Consider the following 20,989-nt stretch of genomic DNA (forward strand, 5'->3'; position numbering starts at 1 on the left):
TTCCTGTTCTGGCCTTTGTTACATTGGATATCTGCAGGGTAGTCCTACCTTTTTGCTGCTTCTCATCCCAGACCATTTCTACTCCTTTATCTTGAATTTGATCCTTGGTGATCCATTTCCATCGTGCCCTGACTCTGTCCCATCCAGTTCCCTGGTCATCGACAAACAAACATGTGAGATTTACATTTGAATTCTCCGGTACCCACACCCTTGATTCAGGTATTGTGATTTTAACAAAGGTTTCAACAATTATTATTTTACTCAAGAGTAACAACAACAGCATTAATTTTTGGCTTTGAACACCATTCTTGTGGGAGATAGGGGTTCCACCGACCATCGGGAGGGGACCTTTTTGACCTGTGTGTAATGGATCCAGCTGTTGATCCCGTCGACCTTGACGGCGGTGTAAGTTGTCATTATCACTTGATGGGGGCCGTCCCATGTTTCCTTCAGAGGCTCCACCGACCAGTTCTTCACATAAACTTGGTCTCCTGGGTGAATATCGTGAGCAGGAGTGTCCAGAGGTAACGGTCGATTCCACTCCGGCGTGGATCTCAGTGCTGCAAGGGTCTTATTTAAAGACAAAACATAATTTACAATCATCTGATCCCCAATTACATGTGGGTCCCCTTGATAGGTTACAGCATGATATGGTTTGCCGTACAAAATTTCATACGGACTTACCCCTATCCTTTAGGTTTAATCCTAATCCTCAGAAGGGCTAGAGGCAATGCTTGGGGCCACTGTATTTTAGCTTCTTGACAAATCTTTTTAATTTGATTTTTCAGAGTTTGATTCATTCATTCCACCTGACCACTAGATTGAGGTCTCCAGGGGGTGTGTAAGTGCCACTGAATTCCCAGAATAGTAGAAACTTCCTGCACGATTCCTGCAGTAAAATGTGGTCCTCTATCTGATGATATTCCTAAAGGAACCCCAAACCTCGGAATAATTTCCTTGAGAAGGGTTTTCACTACCTCCTTGGCCTGGTTCGTCCTGCAAGGGAAAGCTTCGGGCCATCCTGAAAAGGTGCACACATAAACTAGTAAGTACTTGTATGCCTGAGATTTTGGTAACTCGGAAAAATCTATTTGCCAGTAATCCCCTGGTTGTGGCCCTACACGTATTTTCCCCATTTGGACCTGTCTTCTAACCAACGGGTTATTTTTAATGCAAATCGGGCAGGTGGCATTTATTCTTTTGGCCATTGTTATCATCGAATTAGAGAGTACTATTTTCTTTAGATGTTCTACCAATGCTTCTGCACCACAGTGGAGTTTGTTATGCTCAGTTTCCATGACTACTTTCATTAATTCCACTGGCAGTATAACTTGTCCGACCGGTGTTACATACCATCCTACAACATTCCTTCTTGCTCCAGTGAATTGTGCCAACCGTTCATCCTCCGGAGAGTAGCACGGTTTCTCTTCCAAATAAGGTGCAGCGGGATTTTCTCTTGTCGGTATCAGAGCCATTTGAGTCCAGACCAATCTGGCTGCCCTTTTCGCAGCTTCATCTGCCATCCGATTCCCCTGAAATTCCTTCCCAGAGTCTGCTTGATGACTTCGGACATGCATGATCGCTACTGCTTTAGGTAAGTGTACAGCTTCCAACAACTGAATTATTACTTCCTTATGTTTGATCTGTGAGCCTTGGGAGGTCAAAAGTCCTCTTTCTTTCCACAGAGCCCCATGGATGTGAACTACACCAAATGCATACTTTGAATCAGTCCAAATGTTCACTTTCCTGTCTCTACTAAGGACCAATGCCCTTACCAACGCCCATACTTCTGCTTTTTGCGCTGAAGTTTCCGGAGGCAGTGCTTTAGCTTCCACTATTTCCTGGAGTGTCACCACAGCATACCCTGCATACCTGGTTCCATGCTCCATGAAACTGGATCCGTCCGTAAACAGCTCCACATCGGGATCTGCCATCGGGACATCTTTCAGATCTTCACGGCTGGCATACACTTGTTCGATCACCTCCACGCAGTCATGCTCCAGTTCTCCTTCCTCTTGGGTGGACCTAAGGAATTCTGCTGGATTGAGATGGTTGGTTATTTTCAATTCAACATCATCTTGTTCCCGCAACTGAGCCTGGTACTGCATCATTCTGCTGGAGGAGAGCCAATGCCCCCCTTTTTGTTCCAAGACGGCTATGACCATGTGAGGTACATATACCGTGATGTGTTTTCCCAGTGTCAGTTTCCGTGCCTCCTGAATTAGGATTACCGTAGCAGCCACTGCTCGCAAACACCCTGGCCACCCTCCGCTCACCATGTCCAGCTGTTTCGAGAAGTACCCCACGGGCCTCTTCCATGACCCCAATCGCTGTGTGAGTACTCCTAAAGCTAATCTCTGCCTTTCATGCACATACAATTGAAAGTCTTTTGTCAGGTCAGGCAGACCCAGAGCGGGGGCCTCTTTGAGTGCTTGCTTCAATTCCTGAAAGGCCTTGTGCTGTGTCTTACCCCACTTGAATTCGGGTTCCTTGATTGTTTCATATAGTGGTTTGGCCATAAGTCCGAAGTTCGGAATCCACAGGCGACACCAGCCGACCATTCCTAGAAAAGATCTTAGTTCCTGATTATTTTGTGGTACAGGGATTGCACAGATGGCTTGAATGCGGTTCACCCCTATTCTTCTGACTCCTTGTGATATTTCACATCCCAGATAAATCACCTTCCGTTGCACCAGCTGCGCTTTTTCCTTGGATACTCGGTATCCTGCCTGACCCAACATGTTTAATAGTTCAATTGTTAACTTTGAGCACAGTCCCCGCTCCTCTGTTCCCAGGAGTATATCATCCACATATTGTAAAACAACATAAGAAAAAGGAGAATCTTTTACCTTGGTAGTTTTCCATTCCTCTAACTCCTTTGCTAGCTGGTTTCCAAAAATGGTGGGTGAACACTTAAATCCTTGTGGCAACCTGGTCCATGTTAACTGTCGCTTGCGGCGAGTGTCTGGGCTTTCCCATTCAAAGGCGAAAATGTGTCGACTCTCGGGGGCCAGTGGGATGCAGAAGAAGGCGTCTTTTAGATCAATCACTGTGAACCACTGAAAATTCTCAGAAATCGATGTTAACAATGTATATGGATTGGCCACCACCGGGTGTATATCTTTGGCAATTGCATTTACTGCTCTCAGGTCCTGCACCAACCTGTATTTCCCATTTGGTTTCCTTACCGGAAAGATTGGAGTATTAAATTCCGATTCACATTCTTGTAAAATCCCTAATGCTATAAATTGTGTGATCATTGGGGCAATTCCTTTCCTGGCTTCCAAACTGATAGGGTACTGTCGAACTCTTACCGGGTGTGCCCCTTCCTTTAATTCAATTTTCACAGGAACGGCTACCCTGGATCTGCCCGGGGTCCCTGTTTCCCATACCCACGGGACTACTGCCTGCTCTATTTCCTGGGGTATCTCCTCTGTCTTTGTCTCTTTAATCACAAAAAGTTTTGCCAGATTCCCCTCCGGGATTTCTAGTTTAGCACGCCCTTTCTCAAATATGATTTTTGCATCCAGTGCCGATAATAAATCTCTCCCCAACAAGCATTCCGGGCTGCTTGGCATATATAAAAACTGGTGATCCAATTCTTTGTTTCCAAATTTGATTTCCAGTGGCCGCAAGAATGACCTCTCCACCACCTCCCCCGACACCCCTACTACTTTCACAACTGAATCACTTAACGGTCCTATTTGTTCATTGACTGCAGAGAAAGTGGCTCCTGTATCTACCCTAAATTCCCTGGGCCCCCCGTCAACTTCCAGGACCACTTTTAGATCTTTATCTAGTCAGCTCTGATTTTGATAGCTCCCCATCATAAAGGCTTGAGCGACACCTTGTGGTCCTGGCGCGAAAGGGTTTAACCCATCATTCGCATTCATTCCCTGATTCATGGGATTCCTTCCTGGAAAGTTACTCATTGGTGTCCCCATCCCCAAATTGAGGGGGCACTCATTCTTCCAATGACCTTCGGCGAAGCATCGGGCGCACTGATTGGGCCCCAATTTACCTCTACCCCTACCCATCATCTGGTTCCCTACATTCTGATTCACAAAACCTCCGAAACCACCTCTTCCCATGCCCCCGTTTCCTCTGCCTCGTCCCCTCCCCCGGCCTCTCACATTCATCTGACTTGCCTGTTGTAACACTGCCAACATGCTTGCTTGTTGCTTCTTCACTGCCTCTTTCTCTCTATTTTTGTACACTTTCCATGCTACTTCAAGCATTTTCTCCAAGTCCCGAGTATCATTTCCTTCTAGCTTTTGTAGCTTCCTCCTAATATCCTCCTGTGACTGTCCCATAAATATCAAGGCCATTTGCAGTTTTCCTGCTTCCGATTCCACGTCTAAGTCTGTATACCTCCACGCTATTTCTTTCAGCCTCTCCAAGAACGCAGATGGTGACTCTACCTTATCCTGTCTTACCGCATACAACTTAGACCAATTTAAAGTCTTTGGAATTCCCCTCTGAATTCCTTCCACCAACAGCTCCTGATAAACCTGCAACCTATGATACTCTTCTGCCAAATTAGGGTTCCATTCTGGATCTTCCCTTGGTACTATTTCATTTACATTTCCTATTCCTTGTAGTGCTGGTGCTCGCAACTGAATCATATCCCTTGCCCGATTAGACATAGCTTTAAATACCATCTCCTTTTCCGTAGAATCCATTATCGAGTCTAGCAACACCTGTAGGTCATTCCAGTCCGGATTCTGTGTCTTTATTACCATTTTCACCACCCGAGCCACTTTTTCAGGATTTTCTCTATAAGCTCCTGCAGATTGCTTCCAAATTATTAAATCATTGGGGGAAAACGGAACTTTCACTCTGACCCGATCCCCTGTTGGTCCAACTGCTTCTCGCAATGGGGCCATTAGATGTGCTCGAGAAGCGCTTTTTCCCCTGTCCAAACGCCCTCTGCGAGTACGCTGGGAGAGCGGAGTTCGGGATTGTTCCCTCCCTCTCTCCCTGGGCTCGGGAGTTCGGGATCGTTCCCTCTCTCCTTCCTCGGAGTCAGATTCCTCTTCCGAAGAATCTGAGTCCGGGAGGGGGAGGTTGACTGGGTCGGATGGTGATACCAACAAAGACACATCCTCCTCAGGCTCAGAAAACCGTACCCTTCGCTCTTTACAACCCGCGCATTCCTCTGATTCCGTTTCTAACACCATCATTCCACATTTCCTCTGCCAGTCCTTTTTCCCTATTAGCTGATAAAACAAATCCAAATAGGGTATCTCATCCCACTTCTCATTTTCCCGTAAATACCGCATCATGGGGGTTATAATTTCAGAATTAATAGTGCCATTCCACGGCCACTGCATCCCCCCAGTTTCATATTCAGGCCATACCTTATTACAATAATCAATCAATTCTCTTTTCCGCAGCTCCCGTCCCAATTTACCCTCCTTCCAATGACTTAGCAAACACCCGAGGGGAGAATCCTCCGGAATATCCTTATCTGAACTTGACAAAGCCCGAAACACCCGCAACGGCATCATTCCAGAGGTATGCAACCACACAATAACACACACAACTAATTAACACACAGACTAATACCAATACCAATTACCACAATATCCAATTCCCTCCTTGCTTATCTCGTCGCCGCGAGAAGCAAGGGCTGGCTCTGCAAAGCTTTCGCTCTGTCTGACGGCCAGCGCCTAGGCTTTATAATCCCAAACCAATGCCCCAACCCTGCGAGTAGAGACTCGTCTTACCGGGCAGGCTACCACCACCGGTTTAAAGGGAATAAAGCACCTTGTGGGCTTACCTCACGGTTGTCCGTCGGACGTGGGGTCGGGCACGGGCTGATGTCTCCCCAGAAATCACCTGGTGCCGGCACGGAGCAGATCACCCCGCGAACCGCCCCTACGACCCCCGGAGTCCCATCTGGGTCGCCAGAAAACTGTTGCCCACCGACCACAAACACAAACCAACAGAGAGTCAGTTTATGCGGTGCTTTATTCAGGGCCCGGGGACCTGGGGACTGGTGTCCCAAATCAGGCTTCCCAAAGACCTATCGTTTCACTCAGCTCTTTATACAGTTTCAAACATTGGCACACATACAACATTTAATTTTCAAAGTAAAACATACATCACAAGGATTAACAATTGATAATCATACCCTAAGCCATATATCTTTATGGTTGTCCAGTCTTAGATAATGCTCAACGAACTCCCACCACTGAAATCCCCCTTGTATGCAACATATATCAACCCAGAACTATTTACTTTTAGGCATGTTCTCCATGCCCAGCTAATTCACTACTCCTAACTTCCCCACCCAGCACATTCCATTCCTGTTTCCCAAGAGAACTATTTCTACACCTGAGGCCTTACAGCCTAGCAGAGCCTTAGCCTTACTACTTCTAAAATCCAATATCCTATCCTTTTTGTAACAGGATTACCGCTTCAGGAGGACTGCAGCCACCATTCTTTCGGACTGCTACCACCACCCTGATTAACAGGGAGTCAGGTTGTATCTTGACTCTGTTAGTTTGAACCAGTGTTTTCTGCCTTTATTTTTGTTGGGTTTTTTTTTTCCTTATTTTATTTTCCTATTAAATTGTTATTCTGACTTGGTGTCTACCACTAGTTTGTTTTCAAACTAGTACATAGGTGTTTCAGAGAGATGTTTATTTCTCCAGCCTCATGGCCGGGGCTCTGCCGAGGAACTGCTGCAATCACCGGGACCCGAGGGTCCTTGCCCGCACAGGGGAACACAAAACAACCAATGGGGAACTAGGTTGACCAGGGGCTAGGGAAACCCTGTGTCTCCCCCCCAGGGCCCCTCTCCCAGGACCACATGGCAGGGGGGAAGGTGTTGGAGAATGGATTTATTGGGATCAATAAAAGAGCTGTGCAAGCTATTGAGCTGGAGGTTTTTGGGCCTGTGTGTATGAGACACTTTCCGTGGGAAAGTCTCTGTGAAAAGCAAAACAGTTTCAGCCTGAGAAATTTCGGGGAGTAACGTATTTGCAGGTGTGATATCTAGGAGTATAGGGGAGGCAAGGGCAAGATTCTTTTGAACATAACAAGACTGTGGAAGATTGCCAATGTAGTCTGATTGTGTAGAAATAGAAATATGTCCTGATAAGTAAGCCACTTAGAAGCTAACAAGCTGGTATACTATTTAAGTGCCTCGAGACTGCTAATAAATCGGAGTGTAGTTTTCAACCATATTGGCTGGTGTCTGTTCTTCTCCCCCCCACCGGGGATCCGAGCTCCCCGTCCCGCCATGGTTTCCGACAGGAAGGGACCCTGACAGGCACCCATGGAGGGTAGCACAGGTAAAACAAGGTACCCATGGAGGGTAGCAAAGGTAAAGCCAGGAAGGGGCCCTGGCAAAAGGGATGATGATCCCAAAATATCTCCAAAGAATCCCTTGGAAGAATGTCGAGTTGGTTTATGTTGCTGTTGTACCGGGGATGGCGAGAATAATGACATAAGTTCAGTCCAGGAAGACTAGAACTATTTAATAAATTACAAACTCGTTTATATAACTTGGTTCGCTTGAATGTCATAAGGCCATTGGTCCTTTGACAATCCACTTCCCAGAATGATTGGCTAATCCTTATGACACCCATTTCAAAATATTTTCTCCAGTCAGACTACATAACAAACAACAGGTGCAAGATAAAGTCTTTGTTTACAAAAACCTCTAACTTTTTTCAGCTTGACTGCATGAGAAAGCAAAACTTTCATAGGATGCTGGCAGAAAGCTGGAGAATTTCTCTGCTTCTAGCTTTTCAGCATCCACAGGTTTACACATTCTCCCAGAGGTAATTAAGGGCATAGATGCCCAGAAGGGGCGATAAGGGGAGTTGAGAAGGGGTCTCTACAATCCATGCCCGGGGGGGCAATAAGGGAAAATTGAGAAGGGATCTTGACAATCCATGCCCAGAGGGGGCAATAAGGGGAATTGAGAAGGAGTCTTGACAAGAGGAGATGGACAAATAGGGTTAATATGGTTGAGGCAAGGAGCAGCAGGACCAGGTGCAGAGCTGCAGGACCGGAAGCATGGGCTGGGGGCCTGTGGGGGCTGTGGGGCACCCAGGGCTCAGCACTGGACAGTGCCTGACCCTGCCACCCCCAGGCAGGGGCGGCAGTGGCTGCCAGCCCCTATGAGGTTGCAGGACGTCCTGGACACCTGTGGTGCTGCCAGCCGTGTCCACCGGGAGCGCCGGGGGGGTGAGAAGCTGTTTGGACACTGCGGCGGGACAGAGACTGTCTCTGGAAATATGGTGTGTGGTGAGGAGAGTGAGCACAAAGAGGAGGAAGAAGGAATATCTGGGAAATGCAAGTTGTACGTGGAAGAATTAGAATTTTCTTTTAAGGATTTTGTTTTGTTCACTGGATAAACGAAAGATTTTGAACTGTGGGAGAATGAGTACCCACAGGCAGTATTGGGGGGGGACAAGGGAAAAGGCAGAATAAGTCCCTGGATGAACTGGTTAGAAAGATACAGCAAGTGTATGTAAGAAGAGATGAAGAAAAGGCAAAAGCAAAGGCAAAGGTGGTGGCAGAATTTTACAGCCCAAGGGCTGCAGGGCCCAAGGGGTCCCCAGGGATAGAAAGGACCCGGTCGGCCACAAGGAAGTGGCAGAGGCATTCCCTCCTCAGCAGGTGAGAGCCAACCCAAACAGCGATTGGGAAGGAATTAGTGTGTGTCTGCAGGGCAGAGGGACACTGGAAGTGAGAATGTCCGCAGAAACAACTGGATCCTCAGGAGGAGGTAGTCCAGAGGATAATAGAGATAGGTTGTTAGGGCTGTCAGGGGCTCCCATTATACCAGGGACCCACCACACTGGAGCCTTTGTGTTGGGGTTTTAGTTCTCCTGTTTTTCTTTTTTCTCTTAAAGGAATTTTCCCCATACATGTTGCCAGGGGGACTAATTACTGGGTGCTTAAGGAAAACAAAGGACCTGGCCACTAAGGGAGGGGTGCATCTCTTTCACCTAGGTTTGTGGGCAGTCAGTTCCCGGCGTTTGGACAGAGAGAGAGGCTGGGAGAGAGAGGCTCTTTCTTCGGCTGCCTTCTTTCTACTGGAGAGACCCCGGGATCCCAAGCCCGCCTTTCCCTGCCCTGCTGGGAGCCGGGCTGTGGCTGCCCTGCCCCCGCCGTTGCTTCGAGCCTTTGTTACGTTGTAGCCCTGCTCGCCCTGCCTGCCCAGATCTCCGGGGGGTTCCCACCGCAGTTACGCAGTTCGGATACATCTCGTCTGCCACCTGGGATTTGTGCTCGTCCCTGCCGTTCCAGCCTGCTGTTCCCAAGGGTCTGGCCAGACACCAGGATTGGCTGCCCAGGGCGTTTGTGAAGCTTTTGTTCCATCCCTCCTCGGGATCCCAGGCCACCCTAACCATGCTCCCCGAACTCACTCCGGAGCGGCCCCTGCAGCCACGGGGGAACCATCGCACCTGCCCTGCTCACTGGGAGCTGCCAGTGCCCCTGCTGGCTGCAACCAGAACTGCACCCAAAGGGAAAGGGCCTGACAGCCCAGAAGGCTGGCACTGGGTTTGTGGTTCTACTTGCTGTTACTGCCATAGTTTTTGCTGTTTGTTTGCCTTGTTATACACATATAGATATATAATAGTAAAGAACTGTTATTCCTATTTCCCATACCTTTGCCTGAGAGCCCCTTGATTTCAAAATTATATTAACTCGGAGGGAAGGGGGGTTGCATCTGCCATTCCAAGGCAGGCTCCTGCCTTCCTTAGCAGGCACCTGTCTTTTCAAACCAAGATACCTTGCTAACTTTTAAGATGGGTCTGGATCAAGAGGAGGTGTGTTTCCTGGTAGATACAGGGGCCTCTCGATCCAATTTAAATTTTATCTCTAAGGGGGGAAATTGTCAAAAAGATCTTTGATTATTCAAGGGGTCAGTGGAAAGGATGAGTGCATTTTATTCAACCGCTGTTATCAGATGTGGGGAATAGGTTTGAAATGCATGAATTCCTGTTTGTCCCTAATTGTGACTGTAATTTACTGGGAAAGGATTTGATGGCTAAAGTGGGAACGCAAATTAGTATTGTAAAAATGATACAATGGCTAACACTGTGGTAACTTTGTGAAAAATGTCTGAGAAGGCCTATGCTGAAATAAACCCAGAAGTGTGGGCAGCCCCAGGGAAATACGGAAAATTAGATATAGAGCCTAAAAAAAGGAGCTACAACAGTTTTTCAGGGTTGGTGGGGTACTGCAGAGCATGGATTGAGGATTTTTCTGTTTTGGCCAGGCCTTTATATGACTTTTTAACCCAGGACAGTCCGAATGTCATGGTATGGACACCAGAAGGAGAGCAAAGCTGTAGGAAATTAAAAGACAAATTGGTTAATGCCCCAGTCTTAGCTCTTCCAGATGCAGAAAACGAATTTGATCTATATGTGGATGTTAAACAGGGCCATGCTAAAGGAATTTTGGTGCAAGAGCATGGGGGAACATGGCGGCCTGTTGCTTGTTTTTCTAAGTTGTTAGACCCAGTGTCCAGAGGCTGGCCCCATTGTCTGCAGAATTGTGCAGCCACAGCTCTGATGGTAACAGAGGCCTGAAAACTGACAAGGGGAGATGTATCTGATTGTTAAAGTTTCACATCAGGTTAAAGCTTTGTTAACTGAGAGAGCCTCTAAGTGGATGACCAGTGCTCGGTTATTACAGTATGAATCTTGTTTAATGGAACAGGTGAACTTAGAATTGAAAAGTGGAGAAGGGTTTAACCAAGCCTCCTGTCTGAACAGCCCTAAAGAGGGAGGGGCAGAAAGAAACCCATGACTGCATTCAATTGGTAGATCTCCAGACCCCGGCTAGGGAAGATTTGCGAGACACTCCCTGGCCTGAGGGAGAAAATGTGTTTATTGATGGGTCTTTAACGCAGTTCTTGTGCATGAGCCCTGGCGTGCCCCAGGTCAGAGAGAATCCAGCTGCGTTCTTCTGTGCACCGCAGAAGCGACTTCAGCATCAGGAAAAGAGCTGCTGTCTGAGCTAGCTAGCTGGCTTCTTTGCAGAGGGAACACAGCAGGAGCTGATGGCATTGGCTCACGTTAGCTCGGAGACAAAGGAAGAGAGAGGCTGTTCAGGTCTGGCTCGTAAAAGGTTTATTGTTAGAAGTTTCGCAACCCGAACAAGCTTGGAAGGGATGGAATGCGATGGGATCCTTCCCCGAGGCTTGTCCTCAGCTTTATAGGCAATTTGAAAACCGTGGTGAAAGGGGAAAACAACCAATGAGTTACAAGCCAGGGGGAGGATACAATTTAACAAGAACCACTGGAGGAAACTGAGAGGCGGGAGTTATAACAGATAACCAGTGAACAACTGAGTAACCGAGAATTTTCCCAAACCAGCAGCTTGTACCCGGGCACCACCCAGGGGGGGTGCAGCTTAGGCTTCTGAGCCGCCCATCAACCCACCCTCTGAGTCTGCCTCTTCAGGAAACAGATCCAGGGGATGGACTGGGATTGATTGGCATCACGCTGCCCCAGCCCCGCAGTGGGCTGGATCACCCCAACATCTCCCCCTTCTTTATTACCTTGAAATGAGGGGGAAGGCTTAAGGGATTTCAAAACCAAACACTTAAAAATGGGAAGGGCTAATAAAATTAACAACTCCATAATGAAACCCCATACAATGTCTTTGATAATGTAAGGAATCCAGCTGCTGGAGCTCCCGGTGCACAGGAGGAGCTGCAGCAGCAGGTAGGATATCATCACGCAGTCAAGGGTGGTAACTTTAGAAACAGTGTAACACAAATAAAATTAATACAAATACAATTAACTTAATGGCTCCCTTGGACTCCCCCTCTTTCAAAACAAAACTGAGGGGTCATTTTGGGAAGGGAGACACATTTTAAGAGGACTGGGAGGTGGAAGGTTTGTTTTTCAGGCCTGGAGGAGGAGTCTTTTGTCCAGGTGGCTTGGTTTTTCTTCTTTTCCAGGCTGTGGCAGCTTCTTTCCTTTGCTTGGCATCCACAGGTGGTCTCAAAAAGGGTTTGATCCACTTCCCAGGGATCCATCTTGGACCTTCTGGGGTGGGAACACACCCGTAGCCTCTACCCAAGGTGACTAGGGGGTACGGGCCACGTATTTGTAAAGTGTCAGGGTTTTTTATTAAGACCTCAGGTCTCTCAGTCAGTTTATGTTTGTCAGAGTTTGTGAAGTGTCTCAGGACGGGAGGATCAGGTTCCTCATAGGAACAGTTTAAAAAGTTCAAAGTGAACAACGCTTTGGAAAGTCTTATGATGGGGGCAGCGATCTCATTGCCGCCTTTTTGTTGTTCTAGCAGTCTTTTTAGTGTTTGATGCCTTCTTTCTACAATGGCTTGGCTTGTGGGCGAGTGAGGGATGCCAGTGATGTGATCCATGCCCCACTCACTCATGAATGTTTTTAACTCTGCAGAGGTGTACGCTGGGCCATTGTCAGTTTTTATTTTATTTGGTGTCCCCAACACAGCAAAGGCCTGTACTAGGTGGTTGATGACATCTTTGGCTCTCTCCCCATGGTGGGCTGAGGCAAAGGTTGCACCAGAAAAGGTATCCACAGAAACATGAATATATTTCTGGCAGCCAAACTGGGGGAAGTGGGTAACATCTGTTTGCCATACCTCACAACTGCCTAGGCCTCGGGGGTTAACCCCTTGACCTAATGATGGAAGTTGATGTTTTTGGCAGTTGGGGCATGTCGCCACAATGGCTTTTGCCTGATCTCTAGTGAGGTGGAACATTCGAATGAGAGCTGGAGCATTCTGATGGAACATTGCATGGCTCAGCTGGGTTTGCTGGAATCTGTTAGGCAGATTTGCTAACTCGATGGGCGTAGCTAGGGCATCCGCTCTCCTCTTCCCTTTGGCAATAAATCCTGGCAGGTCAGTGTGTGATCTCACATGCATGTCATAGAATGGTTGCTTTCAGTGGGAGATCAGTTGAATCAATTTCGAAAGCAAATTATGAATTTTTGGGTTTGCAACCTCCTTTAGTAAGGCTCCCTCTGCCCTGGAAACTACACCTGCAACATAGGCCGAATCAGTTATCAAATTAAATGGTTCACTGAACCGCTCAAATGCTCTGACCATGGCTGCAAGTTCTGCCACTTGTGGGGATCCTTCAACTACCTGCACATCAGACTCCCACTTCTGAGTGCGAGAATCCCTCCCAGTGATGACAGACTTTTGGGAACGTCTGGAGCCATCTGAAAAGATAGTCAAGGCATTTAATGGTTTTCCGCTTTGAATTTCTTTTGGAATCAGTTTGAAGACTGAAGTAAACAGTCTGTGTTTTGGATGGTGTATAGAAATTGGGCCTGTCTAGCTGTCTAGGGCGTATTGGAGGTGCTCCTTGTTTTGAAGGAGGTTATCAAGGGAATCGGTTGCCAATGGTAAGTAGATGCATGTAAAGTCACGCCCTGCAAGGGTGCGGAGGCAGGGATCTAGCCTTCATCACTAGCTGAGCCATGAGCTCCTGTGGCATTGTGATACTTTTGGACAGCTGGTGTGAGAGGAAAACCCACTTGATGATTAACAGGGGATCACTCTGCACCTCGTCCCATTGAAATATCAGCCCGTGAAGGTATGGCATTTCGCCTAATACAATAAATTGAAAAGGCAGACCTGGGGTGCAGTGGTGTGCCTAGCAGGACAACAGCGCTTCCTGTACCTTACAGATGGACTGCCTCGCCTCCTCTGTCAGATGCATAGGTGATGTGAGGTCATCTTTCCCTCGCAGGAGGTTGAACAGAGGAGCGAGATCTTCTGTTGTCAGCCCTAGGAGAGGCCTCACCCAATTTATGGACCCGTAGAGCTGATGGAGTTCCTGCAAGGTCTTAGGGTTATCATTAATTTTCACTTGTTGGGGAACCACAGTCTGTTCATCGATTTTTAGTCCAAGGTATTTAAATGGAGAGGTTTTCTGGACCTTTTCAGCCTGGATCTCAAATCCATTTGCCTCTAAGGCCTTGATTACCTTCCCCAATGTCCAGTCTAAATACGATTGGTTAGGAGCACACACCAGAACATCATCCATATAGTGGAGCACTATTGCCTTTGCTGCTAACTTTCGGATGGGGGACAGAATGCCAGCTACATACCACTGGCAGATGGTGGGTGAGTTTTTCATGCCTTGCAGCAGAACTTGCCACTGGTAGAGCTGCATGGGAGCCTTTTGGTTGATGGAAGGTACCGAGAAGGCAAACCAGGGTGCATCGTCTGGGTGTAGAGGGATCTGGAAGAAACAGTCTTTAATATCAATGATTGCTACCTTCCACTGCCTGGGGATCATGGAGGGTGAAGGCATTCCAGGCTGCAGGGGTCCCATGTCCTCAATGACTGCATTTAGTTTCCGCAAGTCCTGTAGGAGGCGCCACTTGTCTTTCCCCAGGTTTTGATTACAAATACCAGGGAATTCCAAGGGCTGTTACATGTTTTGATATTTCCTTTTTCAATTGCTCCTCCACGAGTGCAGTGAGCGCCTTTAATTTGTCATTTTTCAAAGGCCACTGATCAATCCAGATACGTTTGTCAGAGATCCAATTTAATTTCTGGAAGGGGTGCTCCACAGTGGCCTTTACTAAAAATTTTGGGGTTGAGATGGAATTTCGACTCGAGCCTCCCACTGGGACATGAGATCCCTGCCCTACAATGTAAATCCAGAGTCAGTTACAAAAGGACAGACTGATACTATTTGTCCCTCTGGACCCTCAATTTGGACAACTGCCTTGCTTCTCTGAGCCGATATTGATCCCCCCACACCCGTCACGATACCTTCTGCCAGATGCAGCTCCCAGTGTGACGGCCAGTTGTGGGAAGAAATGACTGTCACGTCTTCTCTCGTGTCCACCATTCCTGGCAGGCTGATGTCCGAACCTTGGCAAGACAGTTTGCAATTAAGCATGGGATTGTCGTTCCCAACTACCTCAGCCCAGAAGGCAGAGGGGTTGTAGTCCTGTGGCAGACTACTGTGCATGAGAGTAGCTTGGGCTGCAACTTGGTTAGCAGCAAGAAAATAGGGAAGATTAACACACTGAATATTGACAGTAAAGAACCCTTGTGGACCCACTTGAACAATTTCTGGTGTAACACAAATGTCAGCTGATGAATGTACAACATTTTTTAACACAAACATATACAGTCTTTCAGATTCTCGCAACTCACGACGATTCTCTGGGGTGTTACAGAGTCCATTTGAGTTGCAGTGGTCGTGGTAGCCATTTTTCTGGTGGCAGTTTCTCGATTCCTTCCCCTGAATGGCCCTGCCAATCCATGCAGTCCTGTCAGTTTTTTGGCTGCATCCCATCGGTGGCAGGCGATGACATTTGCCCTGGGGAGACAGCTCGGGAACCCTGATTAATTGGAGCTGGAGCTCTGCAGTTTCGGGCCAAGTGCCCTGGTTTGCCACACCTGTGAGAGACCCAATTAGCATTTTTATTTTCCTGGGATGCTGTAGTATCAGCAGCGGCTGCAGTTTCTATTAATTTTTTCCCTGTTTTTAAATTTGGCTGATGAATTGGCACCAATGTTGTGCAAGCACAAATCATTTGACTTAGGGTTGGTGGAGGTTCAAATGGAAGACCCAAAATCACTCTTTTACAAGCATCATTGGCATTAGTTTTTGCAATTTGCATAATAATATGCTCTCTTGTTTTCGGATCTTCCACTTGTCTTTCCACTACGAGCCTCAGTTTATCCACAAAATCAATAAATGGCTCATTTTGTAATTGCCGAATCTCTGTGGAATTCAATTGAGGTGCTAATTTAGGGAACATCATTAAGAACGCTTGCTGAGCTGCTTGCTTTACAGCATTCAGGACCGGGCTCTGGTGTATTTTGAGCCTGGTTCTGTGGCTTGGCTAATAACCCCTTACCGGTAAGGTGATCCATAGAAACTCCTGCATTGTTTGGATCCTGCAGTAAAATCAGGAGGACCTCTCCCAGTTGCTTTCTCCAACCTTCTTCCCACAATTGAAACTCGGATGGGGAAAGCAAGCAGGAGAAAATGCTTTTGAGGTCATGTGGCACAATGACTGTACTGGTGAGAGTTCTCTTAAGAAGGTTCTTAAAATCCTGACTCTCCTTCCCAAATTCTTTCTGGGCTTTGCAAAGCTCTTTCAGCCTTGCAGAATCAAAAGGTTTCCATGTGGGATTATTGACAGTTCGATCATATGTTACAGGAGCACCAAAGGGGCAGAGGGGACTCCCGGACCCGATTTCAAGATGGCATCGGTTCCGGTTTCTACCCCCTGGGAACTGGAAGAGGGGGCGTGGGAACCAGGAAGTCGTCCACAGGGGGCGGGGTTGGAGGGCCAGGAGGCGTGGTCACAGGATGGGCAGGGATTCCCGACACAGGGGGTGGTACCCGACGTGTGGGAGGAACCCAATGATGTCAAATCTGGGGGTGGGGATAAGAAAGGGTTGGGGGCAGGAGGGCGAAAGGGACTGTGGGAAGAAGAAGAGGGGGGAGGGGTGGACTGTGCCATGCGGTCAGCCCCATTGCTCAGACACGTGGTGTGGGGGGGGACAATGGCAAACAGCATTTAGAACCGTTTTCTGGGCTTACAACTGGAGGGTGAGGGATATGGGGTTTGGGAAGAGGTCGAGGCAGCTTGGCCAGGGCTATCCCGACTGGGTGGCTGAAAAGACCAAGAGGGGTCAGAGAGAAGATAGCAACTCTGTGCCTCTGGGTATATCACCCCATTCGGTTTTTCCAACAAAGGGGAAGTGGGATGAGGAGCCGGAGGGGAGGAAGGAGGGATATGGGAAGAACTGCAAGGGGATTTGTGCTTTTCTTTTTCTTTCTGATCCATTTTATGCAAGTCCCGAAGGACTAGAACTAGAGGAAAGAATTTTTCTCCAGAGGAGTCCCCTTTTCACTTTAAATCAGGAATCTTATCCCCCACAGCCTGCCAGAAGGCAGGAGATTTTAAATTTGCAGGAGACACTTGAGAAAGGTAAAAGAAAAGCCAGCGAACAAACTGTTTTAAGAGACCCTTTGAAAATTTAAAACCATTAACTGCAAGGAATTTTGCAACTTGGAGAAAAACCTCTCTTTGGGGCTGAGAGGTTTGATGCCATCTCTCTCTCAGCACATCTTCCACCCGCCACCCGCAAAATGAAAAAAGAAACAAATATCAGGGACAGGGGATACTCACACAAGTTTCAGAAATCAGTTAAAAGGCATCTGGTCCCAAATTAAAAGGCACAGGTGGGGTTCTCCGAGGCACGGCTGCTCTCCAAAGTCAGTTCAGTGCAGAATCAGTGGGAGTTAGCAGCCTTCTCTCAGGGCACCACTCCTAAAACAGAGTGGACTGCACCGAGAGGAGTCGGCAGGTCCAAAGTCACTTCTTCTTGGCATCCACCAACAGCCACGATGTCGCAGGGATCCACTCGCGTGAGCCCCACGCTTGGTGCGCCAACCTATTGCAGTTCTTGTGCTCAAGGCACGAGCCCTGGCGTGCCCCAGGTCAGAGAGAGTCCAGCTGTGTTCTTCTGTGCATCGCAGAAGCGGCTTCGGCATCAGGAAAAGAGCTGCTGTCTGAGCTAGCTAGCTGGCTTCTTTGTAGAGGGAACATGGCAGGAGCTGATGGTACTGGCTCACGTTAGCTCGGAGACAAAGGAAGAGAGAGGCTGTTCTGGTCTGGCTCGTAAAAGGTTTATCACGGTGCCCCAGCCCCGCAAGAGGTCTTCAAGGGTGGTAGAAGGGAAACGATTTACAGGATATGATATCGTTAATGGAAGGGAAGTAAAGGAAGGGGGGAGGTTACCACCCACATGGTCAGCTAAGACAGCAGAGCTGTATGCGCTTGTGAGAGCCTGTGAATTATACCGGGACAAGATGGTGAATGTTTTTACTGATTCTAAATATGCATATGGGATGAGGTTTATTAGCCTGCAGGGGAAAAATGTTAGCTCATGAGGGTAGATACAAAAATGCTGCAAGCAAGGATTTTCTTGCTATTTTCTAAGTCCGTGAGAGACTTTTCTCTCTCACAGAAGAGGTAGCAGGGAATGTAAACAACCCAGACACCTGCAACCTTGAAAAGTCTTGTTTATGGTATAGTAGAAAAATATTTTGACAATGGATGTTTAGGATTTTAGCCAATCACCCCCAAGGGGTAGCTGGTCCTTTGTCCAATTAGACTATGAAGAAAAAAAGTCTATAAAAGAGTTTGTAAATAATTAAATGAATCAATCTTGCTGCACAATTCCTGCCCGCTGGATCTTCTCTCCTCCTTCTCCCTATGGCTGCGTGACATGGTGATATACTCTAGGAACCAGGCCGGCGGTAATATTTGGTGCTGCCCGACGTGATCTGCACTCTCTGACGTGTCCTGCTGCTGCGAGCCAAGCCGAATTCCTCTAGAGGTACGCTGTTCCCCTTTGCCCTCTGGGACCGGGAGGTCCAACAGGACTGAGAAATGGTGAACAGCAGCTCACAAACTGACACTCTGGTAATGGTCTGGAAAGGTGTGTTTAGCATATTGCTCACCTCCATTCCTGAAAACTCAGTTCGGGAATTATTAGACTGGGCTACTTTAAAAGGGATTTCCATGGACAGAGATACTGCCCTGGACTTTGCCTTATGGAAGGAACTCGGCTGTGCTGTCCGACACGAGCTCCCAACTGGGGACCCGGCAGAGCTAGAATTATACAAAACCTGGCGCTCGTTATTTATCCTGCTGACAGACCTTGACTGTGACAGCAGGGTTGGATCGCCTATTTCGGTGATGAGTGATGGAGGAATGTCCAAGGGGGGCCCTGCTGACTGGGCTTCCGGGGCAAATGATGGTGGATTCGGAAAAACCCCCCCGGCTCCACAGGCAGAGCCTGTGCCGGCTCACCCTGCACAATTGCAGGACTCCGCAGCCCCCAGGGACCCCGGGCCGCCAGAGGCAGGGGGGTCGGGGCAGCGAGAGGGCGCACAGCCTGCCTTGCTGTTCGGCTCGGCGGTGGCCACGGCTTATCCAGGGCCGCAAATCAGCGGTTTGGCAACTTGGACGCCCAGAGCGGCTCCTAGCTCAGTTGCGTATGCACCTGGATCTAACTTCTTAGCCGGCGTAGTGGCGGGCGTGCCTGCCCCGAGACTCCCTGGGTGTGGTCCGCTGCCCTCCTTGGCGCTGGACTGTTCTGCGCAGTCGCAGAACCGAGCCATCGACCTTTTAATACAGCATTTGCCCTTGCTGACAGAGCTACCGAACCTATCCCGAAGGATGGAGGACCTGTTCAGCCTGCTACTGCACCAAATGCACCAAAGGCACCCTTCCGTGCAAGGCGCACCCCGCCCGGGCCGCCTGCGCTCCCCCCGCCAGCCACGGGAGACGTGGCTCCAAGCCAAGAAACAGCGCAGCTGGTGGCGAAACCAGAAGCAGCGCTGCTCCGCAGGAAAACCCAGACGCGGCAGCGGCTGCGGAGCGGCGGTCAGGGGCAGCGGAGCTGGGCACGTCCGCAGAGCGCGGGCCAGAGACGGCGGCGCCGGGCACGGCCAGGCAGCGCTAAACAGCTGCGGGGGCAGCGGTTCCGAGCGCAGCCGGGGAGAGTGAAACAGCAGGGGAAGCGGTGACGGCGCAGAACGCGGCTGCTGTGCGAGAGACAAGCGCGGTGCTGAGCGCAGCTGTAGCCCCAGGACAGTGGCTGCAGCTTCAGTACCTGCTCAGTCGGGACTGGCCGAGACGGCCTCCCGTAAAGAAATTGCTGCTCAAACTGCAGCACAGGCAACTGCAGTTTGTACTGTCTGTTCTGCCTCTAGCGAACTTAGCCAAGGTGCCCCTCTCTGTCCACTTCTTTTCACTCCCAGCATCTTTGAGTTACCTTTGCCTGATGATTCCTCGTCAGGAAGTGAGGCAGATGAGGTTCTGGCCCCAGGTCATCTGGCGGCTGTAGCCGCGGGGCGAAGAAAAAGGCTGCGCTGGTCTCGCCCCTGGACCTTTCAGGACTGCACGGTAACAGTGCATCCGACTCACTACAATCACTTCTTAGAGTCAGTTAAGATGCGAGCATTGGAGGAGGGTGACTGGAGGTTATTAGAAACCCTTGGAATGTCAAATAGATCTGAGGATTCTGGGGGTAACCGGGGAGCTGTTACACTCCATCTGCAGGCTGTTCCAGAAACTCAGGATGGTAGTGCTTCCCCTAAAGGGGAGATCCAAGCTTTCCTGGTGTATAAGGCTCTCCCAGATTCTGGGGAGCATGACAAGCATGAGGTAATTGCTTGGAAAGTTGCCCAGGACCTCCAATCCAAGGTGGCACAATATGGGCTAGGTTCTGCTGAGGTTATGCAGATAATAAGAGTGATAAATACAGATTTGCTTTCGCCATTTGATATCAGACACTTAGGTCAAATTCTATTTCAACCTGTACAATTTACAGTTTTTGAGAAAACCTGGAGAAAGCTGGCCGGCAAGGCTGCATTAGCGAATATGCAGCTCCCTGCTGCTGATCCAAGACGGACAGCAGGAATGGATGCTTTGATGGGGACTGGTCCCTTCTCTGATCCCAGGCTACAGGGTAACTTGTCCTCTAGCGTCCTGCAGCAAGCTCAACAGGTTGGCATGGCTTCCCTGCGGAAAACCATAGACTTGTCTGCACCCAGAAAGCGATATACTGAAATAGTTCAAGGCAAATCAGAGTCATTCCTCTCCTTTGTAGAGAAAGTCGCTGCTTCTCTCGAGAAGCAGGTTGAGGATGATGGGTTAAGACAGATGTTGTTAAGGCAGTTAGTGAGAGATAACGCAAATGAGGAGTGCAGAAAAATAATAGATGCCTTACCAGAGGATCCTGAGGAAACAGACATGGTCGAAGCCTGGGCTAAGGTGGGATCAGGGAACCAGAAAAGGTCTGCTTTGGCTGCGTTCCTGCAGCCTGTTCACGCATCTTCTAGTCGTGAACCAAAGCCACCAAAACAGGTGAACAAACGGAAGCGGCCTAAGCCGAGCCAAAAAGAGAACACACCGATCCCCCAGTGCAAGAGGTGTGGCAGGCCAGGGCATTGCTCGTAGTACTGTAG

The 20,989-nt window shown here is 48.7% G+C and overlaps 1 long non-coding RNA gene across 1 annotated transcript; it reads left to right on the plus strand.

Moving 5' to 3' along the window:
* Positions 1–1,509: 1,509 nt before the first annotated feature.
* LOC138102723 (uncharacterized) lies at positions 1,510–7,168 on the plus strand. The gene is made up of 4 exons (XR_011147496.1): positions 1,510–1,594; positions 1,686–2,334; positions 5,397–5,517; positions 6,414–7,168. It is a non-coding gene; the product is annotated as an uncharacterized lncRNA (long non-coding RNA).
* Positions 7,169–20,989: the final 13,821 nt, after the last annotated feature.

The sequence above is a fragment of the Aphelocoma coerulescens genome (genome assembly GCF_041296385.1).
Source record: "Aphelocoma coerulescens isolate FSJ_1873_10779 chromosome W unlocalized genomic scaffold, UR_Acoe_1.0 ChrW_unloc_scaf_1, whole genome shotgun sequence".
In the NCBI taxonomy this organism is placed as follows: Eukaryota; Metazoa; Chordata; class Aves; order Passeriformes; family Corvidae; genus Aphelocoma; species Aphelocoma coerulescens.